Below are 8,618 nucleotides of genomic sequence, written 5' to 3' on the forward strand. Positions count from 1 at the left end.
GTATGAGAATGTGTCCTTTTTATGGCACATACCAAATCACGGATTTAAAAAATATGTATCCATTCCTATAACCTCCATCTCTTAATTAGAGTATTTAAGCTTGTTTGTTTGATATTTAATGTAATTACTGGGTATGTTTGGATTTAAGGCTACTGTTTTCTATTTTCCTCATCTTGTTTGATTGCATTGTTACTTCTTTCATGCCTTCTTTTGGATTATTCAAGTGTGTTTATTATTCTATTTTATATGTTTTGTTGGCTTTTTAACACAGCTTTGTATTTCATTTTAGTGTTTATGCTATATATATAAGTATGTGTCCTTAATTTAATAAAATCTTGAATTAAGATTTTACCACTTCACAAATAATGTGAGAAGCTTTCAGCCCCACCTGCTCTTTTTGCTATTGTTCTCATATAGTTTAATTTTATATATACTATAAATTCCACAAATCATTATTATTTTTGCTTTAAACACTCTTTTTTACAAAGTAAAACTTTTTATTTCATACTTACCTTTGCATTTACTCTTTCTAGTTCTGTTTGTCTCTTTCTGCAACTCCATGCTTCCATCTGGGATAATTTCCTTTTACCCTGAAGACATTCATTTAGTATTTCTTGTAGTATGGTTCTGTTGGCAACAATTATTCTCATTTTTTCTTATCTGAAAATGTCTTTCTTTAGCCATTAGTTAAAGAATATTTTTGCTAGATATATACTTCCTGTATGACGGGGTTTTTTCCCCTTTTAACACCCTAAAACTGCCGTTCCATTGCCTTCTGTCTCCCATTGTTTATGTTAAAACAGCGGCTCTAATCTTTCTTGTTGTCCTCCTGAAGATAATATTTCTTCATTTTTGGCTATCTGGTGGGGGTGGTCATTGTGGTGATGGAGGGAAGAAGAAAAATTTATCAGTCAACATTTATTTCCTCTTGGGGGGCAAAAAAGCCACTGATTAGGTTCAGCAGTCTCAATTGTCTCAAGAGGGAAACCCCTGGGAAGGAAGGAAGAGCTGTGGATATGGGCGGGGGTAAGGCTGTGGTGGGAATTCTATGAGCAGCAAGAGAAACCTGAAGCAACAGCTGCACTGAGCCCTTTGGTCTGCAGAGATGGTGAAAACTCATATGACCTTAGGAGTAATATGAGCTTTTTCTAGGGCTTCCAGGAGGGAAGCGGATAACTATATGGATCTGCGTAAGAGTATAACTAATCTCGAACAATATATTAGGGAGATATTCCCTTTTTTCTGTGATATGAGTTTCAAATGTGTCCCTTAGTTTTACATGGTCCTACCCAGACAACAGCTGGGCACATACCTTAGGAGGGATCCACTGAAGGGCAACTAAACATAAACTGTGTGTAAAAAGAGTTGAAACTGAGTATGGAAAAAAGACTAATATTCAAATAGTTGTCACATGGGGTGAGGAATTATACTTATTCTATATAGAACCATAGATCAGAGCCAGGACATATGGATAGAACCTCTAATGAGAAAGATTTTCATTTAAGAGAAGAAAGATATTTCCATGTTTCAAGATAATGAGTTCCCAGTAATGGAAGTAAATAAGCACAGGCTGGATGACCATCTATTTGGGATTTTGTTGGGGGGATGGTACCAGTATTTGATAGTCTCTATTGCCTTTTCCTGTTGTCAAGTTCTATGTTGGGCAGCTGTTGGGATTAGTCATGAAAGGCTACCTTTGAGGTAATATGGATACAAAAAAGATAACAGTAGGTATAGAAAGAGAAAAAAAAATATTCCTTTAGGCAGTACACTAATGAAAGAAGAGAGGTCCAGTCACTTGAATTCCACCTATGTTGAATTGATCAAGATTGTATTCCTAGAAATAGGAAACACTTTAATTGAGTCATAAAATGTTAAGAGCTGACAATATCCCCAACTGTCATCTAATCCAGCTCTGTCATTTTACAGTTGTGGAAACTGAAGCCCAGAGGAGTTGACTTGCCTAAGGCAGTGATTCTCACTGTGTAGTTAGAAGAATACTTGTCTCAATTCCTGGGGAACTTGCTTAATATGCAAATCTCTGGTCCCCAATCTAGAGCTACTAACAAAAAAAACCTTTAGAAATGGAGTCCCATAAGCTGCATTTTATCACCTATTACAAGTAATTCTGTGCATACTGAAAAAACATTGTTCTACATCAGAGTGTTGATTACTTACAGAGCTCTGAAGAAGACCCCGGACTCTAAACTTCTAATCCATTGTTCCTATTATTCTAAATTGCCTATCCTTGAAATAAATCTGTTACCATCCTCTACAAACTATTAATAACTTCTAATCTTAGAAACAGCCCTAGAAATTAAATTGTTACTAGTATAAAATTGTTACTATTTATAAAATGCAAAAGAATGGTTTGGAAAATATGAACAAAGTTAATAAAATCAGGATGAACCCCAGGATCAGAGCCCATGAACATTGTCTTGATGACAGACTTAGAGAATCTTGGAACAATCCTTTCCATCCTTGACCGTGGAACATAGGGAGCATGTCTCTTTGATCTGGTCTAGTCAAAGGCTGAAACCTCAGTCCAAAGTGGAAAAAGACATGCTTTGCATACATGTTCATGTTAGACATATTAGCATACTTCTCATCATTTTAGAGTGTACCTGATGCAACTGGACTAAAGGACTTTGGTTAGTATTTTGTTAATTAAGCCCAAATCTTTTTATATGTGCACAATTAAAAGTGTTCTTTACTAATTTTTAACAGCTTATATGGTCTGTGGAGATCATATCATGGAAACTGAAGGGAAAAATGAAGAAAAATTAGATTTTACACATATTATTGTACATTAGGAAGAAATAGGGGATTAAAACACAGAACTGAAAGTGGTGAAAGGTAAGTTGTACCTGAACGTGGGCTTTGAAACATCAATTTGGTTCAAATATATAGAGCTTGATTTAGCAGTTATGGTTCTGCCTAGGAAGGAAGGTTACTTGAATGTTTACTACTAAGATCAAGTCTGTTGATAACATACTTGCCAGAAATCAAGAAACCCTTTTTTTAAATAACTACATAAAGTTCAGAAAATCAAGTTTCACCTTTGTTACTCATGACTAACAGTCTAGTCACACTAGACTGTAATTAATTGCTGCTATCTCTTGCTTCTCTGAAGGTGTTGTACATGAAACACTTTACAATCTTAGGCCTCTGCTCTAAATGGGGTTCGAAGAGCTTCCTGTTGTGCCAGGTTTCAACTCCTTGAAAGCTGCTTTTGGATTCAGAAATCCAGCAGGAATTAGAAGCCATTTTAAATGTAATCTGTTGACAAGAATGCTTTAGCAATATGCTTCTAGTGGAGTATAGTTGTATATTCATTGGCGGGTGAGGGATTTGAAGGTTGGAGAGCTAAAGCTACTGAATTTTTATAACTGGAAGATGAAAAAGATCTAAAGTAGGGTGATAATGTCCACAAAAAGATTTGATCATAATTTATGAATGCTTTTAAATAAAGGATAGAAAAGGAATAATTGAAAGTGAATTTAAAATTTCAAATTTGGTGACTGGTACAATAGTAGTACCATCAATAGGTGTAGCAAAATAATGAAGGGGACCTGGATTGGAGCTAAGGATGAGTGGATTCTAGATATGTTGGCTAGACTAATGATTGTCTAGAATGCAATTGGAGATAAGACACTGAAAATTTATGAGAGATTAGGGGCTGGAGATATAGCTCTGGAAATTACCTGCATTTGTATAATGATTAAAACCATGAGGGATCAGTTTTTTACAGGAAAGGAGAAAGAGCTAGAATACCAGGAATGCAATGTTGGGTCATAGCCATAGCCAGAGAACAGGAGAATGTTATGTTCTTGACAACAGTGGAAAGCAGTTAAAGACATGGGGAGGATTCAGAATAACATATGTCATGAAAGTCAATGTTGAAAAGTTTTGGGTGAAAAGTTGCATATTGTAGGAGTCAAGGAGAATGAACATGGAGGAAAAAAATCAAATATGGCAAGTAAATATTGGGAGGTTTTATGAGGAATTAGAATAAGGGGAAGAAATAGAATATCACAGGGTGAGGAACAAGTTGATGGTGGTGGGGGGGAGATATAGAACAACAAGCACTGACCACTAATTTCAGGTGCCAAAGAGAAAATGATTAATTCTACCCAATGAGGAGTCAACTGAATTAAGAAGAGAGGAAACAGTAATAAAAACAATGGAAAGACAGTTGTTGGAAATACTAGAAGACACAAGTTCCTGGAGGAAATGAAAGAAAAGAGAGACACAGAGCCCAAATGGACACCTTTGCCTTAGTTTTTTAAAACAAAAGGAGGTATTTTCCCTCTAAGACTAGCGGCAAAGCTATGTACTAGAACATCATGACAGAGACAGAGAGGAGGCTGCATGAGGGAACTTATGCTAAATGACCTTTATCTTCCTAGTGGAGAAGAAAGCCCCAAGACCATAGTCTTCATTTGGCTGCACGTAATAGGAACTTGATGACCTGTGGCTTAAAACATAAATATGTTTCTTAATTAGTTAATATATAACCCAGAGTGAAGGGGTTTCAAGATTGATTTGGCAACTCAAAAATGGATCAGACCAAGCCCTATCTTTCTACTCTGCCATCCTCGGAGTGATTTTCTGTTTTTTTCGTTTTTTTTTCTGGTCCCCAAGCTATTGCCTCGTGGTGTCAGGTTGGCAGTTTGTGTTGTAGACATCACATCCTCATGCTTTCTTAAGACAGAAAGGAAGGCTCAAGACAAAAGGCTTTTAGTTTGTGAGACTTCTTCTTTCTAAGGGTGTTGCTCCACTATCTCTGGTCTGCACTGTTTCTGATTAGAAGTCTGCTTTTATTCTTATTTTTGTTCTTCCATGGTGTTTCTTATTTTCCTTTGGTTGCTTTTAAGAATTTTTTCCTTTTCATTAGTTTTTCAGCAATTGATTATGATATGCCTAGGTGTGCTTTTCTTAATGTTTCTTCTGCTTGGAATTTGTTGCTTTTCTTGGATCTGTGGTGTACAGATTATAGTACACTTGGAAAATTAGCAACCATTATATTTTCAAATACTTTTTCTGCCCCTCCACCCTTCTCCTCTCCTTCTGGGGAGGTCACTTGATGTCACCCCACAGCTCATTGATGTTTGTTAACTTTTTTCCTCTCTGTATTATATTTTGGTAGTTTCTATTGTTCTGTCTTCACATTTAGTGATATTTCTTCTGGAAAATCTAATCTCTCGTTAATCCCAGTCAGTGAATTTTTATCTCAGATAGTGTATCTTCCACCTCTAGAAGTTTGATTTGGGTCTTTTTTATTTCTAACATTTCTCTTTTCATCATGCTCACACTTTCTTCTGCCTTCACTGACATGTGAAATATATTTATAATAGCTGTAATTTTACATTGTGAGGTACTATATTTTATCTTTCTCTCTTTTTAAAATTTTTGTGTTTTGTTAAATATTTAGGCACCGTGTTCTGAGATGAAATTAAGTTACTTGGAATCAGTTTGATTCTTGGTTTCGAGCTTTGTTAGGGTGGGTCCAGAACAGACTTTACTCTAAGACTGATTATCCTTCACTTCTGAGGTAATACCTATGTTAGGACACTGCTCAATGTCCTGTGTGTTAGAAGGTCCTTAGTCTCTGAGTGTTGGAAAAATAAACTGGTCTCAGCTTTGTGTCAGCTTTGGGGATTATTTCATCTACTTCTTTCTGGTGACTTCCCCTTAGTTTCCTCACATGCACGCACAAGTCAGTATTCAGGCACAGACTTGAACTTTACCCTCTGTAGGTCTCTGAGGCTCTTTTTTCCTTTGTGCACCTCTTTCCTCTCTGGTACTTTGCCTTGCATATTCTAGACACCTACTGAATTCCAAACTCTGTTTCCTCAACACAGGAAAACCTGGCTCTGATTGGGTTCTTCCTCCATGTTTTGCAGTCTGGAAATTTTCTTAAAATTGTGATGTGGGGTACTCCTAGAGCACACTTTCTTTGTTTCCTTCCTCCTAGGCATCATAGTCCTGTGAGGCCTGTTGTCCAATGTTGGAAAGCTTGTTCAGTGTTCTAGTTATTTAAGGCAGAAAGGTAAGCCTGTTAGTTCACATGACTGTAAAGAGAAGTACTCCCATACCTATGTTTTGCATGGAATGCAGTAAACCCCTCCCAGGGGTGATGACCCCCCCAAATCTCATGCAGTTACTGCATCTAGCTTGAAGTTCACTCTCTCTAGGTGGTAGACCATTCTCTCTATCATATCTTGATACAATTTCTCATGGTCTAACAACTAATAAGCTAAAAGAGAAAGTTTTACTCCCTTCTTATCTTCTGAGAATAGAGGCATAGCATCTATGCCTCTTGAGAAAACTAAAGAAGGTTTAGACCAGCTGCTATGGGGAGTGTTCTAGGAAATTAATAAGAAGTTAATAATGACCCACTTGTTATTATATAGCTGTCTTAGTCAACTTTAGAAAATCCTTTGATTAACATACTCTTAGCTGAGGGAAAAGAATTTATTTAGCCAGAGCACATTTTGTGTTAGCATAGGGGTCTCTCCAAATTATGTTTTATATTTACATATGCTTCAACAGAAAAACAGAACTTTAATTTTCAAATTAGCCTTTCAATAGAATTAAATGTTGGCTTGGTTCTGAAAAACCATTATTTAATTCAAGCTGTCCCACCATGTATTGATTTACTGCAAAGCCCCTGCAAGTGTCCAAAGGCACACCATCTTTCCTTTTTAAAGGATGTAAATTAGAAATGGCATACAGTGGGTTCATAATAAATGCTGCGGACTGATAGCCTTAATCACCTTGATTCTATAAAACTCTGAAATAACCCAAAGTTTGATCCAAAGTACAAGTACATTGAAATGGCTGGCTGAAGAGTGAAGCAAGTCTTAGGTACACAGTTACTGTGGATGAGTCACATGGATGGAATTATAGAGAAATGCATATGTTTTTCCTGTCCATTTTACACCTGATCTGGAAAGCATAATGATGCCTTTTATTGCTCCATGGTTTTCAAGCCAGCATATTTTCAAATCACTCACACTTGCTCTTAAAGTAAATCGTTTTGAATTTTCAAGAGAAAAAAATATCTTCAGTCTGAACAGGCTTAGCACTATGGATTGGGAGTGAGTTAGGAGACTATTTCTACAGAATATGCTGTCCATACTAATCTAGAAAAGTTGGAGAACCTTAAGAGAGCTTAAGAAAATCTGAAACCTTGTGAAACTGGATTGGAAGTAAAATTCGTTGAATCAGAACCTTAGATCCACGTTTCTGTAATACAGTCATTGCTCACATTTATTTACCTACTATTAAAATTGCATGAACATCGTTTGATTGCAGCTGTTTAGATTTTGATAAATGACAAACAGCATTTTCTCCTTCCAAATAGTGCAAGACATCAAATTTATACTGTAGAGGAAAAAATATGAGATTGAGAGAGACTAACAGGAAGTAGGTTCATTCAGTTTGGAATTCTGTTTATAAACAGACCAAATCAGATGGACCCTAAGCCAGAGGGTGGTCATGTCTTGATCCCATAAACACACACATTCTAATCACCTTTAGACAACATCTTTTTGGCCTTTGTTTGGCTTTATACATAGTAAAGTGCATCAGCTATTTATATTCTTGCCAGTTGGAGATGATGGGCCAGGTTTGTGGGGCTTTTTATTTTTAACAAAAATGTTGAAGTCAACTTATCTCACCCTGATTCTGCTGTCAAAAAGCTATAACTACTGCAATGGCTAAGTGTATGAAGAAGCAACTGCCTTGGATTGTCAGTGAACCAGTGACTTTGTTGCCTAAAAATATAAAAAAGGAAGGAAAGTATTTTAATTCCTTCATTAAAAGCCATTTGTGAAAACATGAATGTTTTAATATGTGAAGGTAGAATAATACAGTATCCCAAAGGTGCTGACTTTTCATTTTCAAGCTATTTGATTTTTGTTAAGAGAAAAGGATACAATTATCTTCTTTTTTTTTTCATGTATTACTGGAGATGATGGATACCTGTTTTTTAGTCATCTCAGGATTGTCACTACTTCTAGAAAGGCCTCTTCTTCATACTCCATACTGAACCACTTCATAGTGGTTCAGAAGGAGCTTCCATATTTTGACATGAATCCATATTTTGACATGAATCCACCCCTCTGCTCTCAGAGCCTTGAGGCTTGTGAGGTTAAATTACCTGCCTTAGTGCATCTATCTGAAACTGGTAAACCAGAAACATCATCAGGATTTCTCCAACTTGAGAGTGAGCATGGGTCAGCTCCTGTCAGGGCATGGAGGTTATAAACCATAGAATTTGGGTACAGTTGATGGCCATGTCTCCTGCCCTTTGCTGAAAAATGGGCTCTGGTAAGAGATTGGAGCCAACATGTGATGACAGGCTGTGCCAGTACTTTGCATTGGGAGCACTATGTTTTGAATGGTGCATGGGCAAATCACATGATATCCAAATTTGGGGGCTAATATCTTACAGTTATGGAGTGTCAGATCCCATACATGTATTTTAAAATAACTTTCACTTACTACTGTTGTAAAACTATTGTGAGTCATATATAGAGTCATAAATATAGAAAACTTATAAAGGGTATGGTTCTTCTAGTAAGTACTTATTGACTAATTATTAGTATTTA

Source organism: Tursiops truncatus, chromosome 3 (assembly GCF_011762595.2).
Source record: "Tursiops truncatus isolate mTurTru1 chromosome 3, mTurTru1.mat.Y, whole genome shotgun sequence".
NCBI lineage: Eukaryota > Metazoa > Chordata > Mammalia > Artiodactyla > Delphinidae > Tursiops > Tursiops truncatus.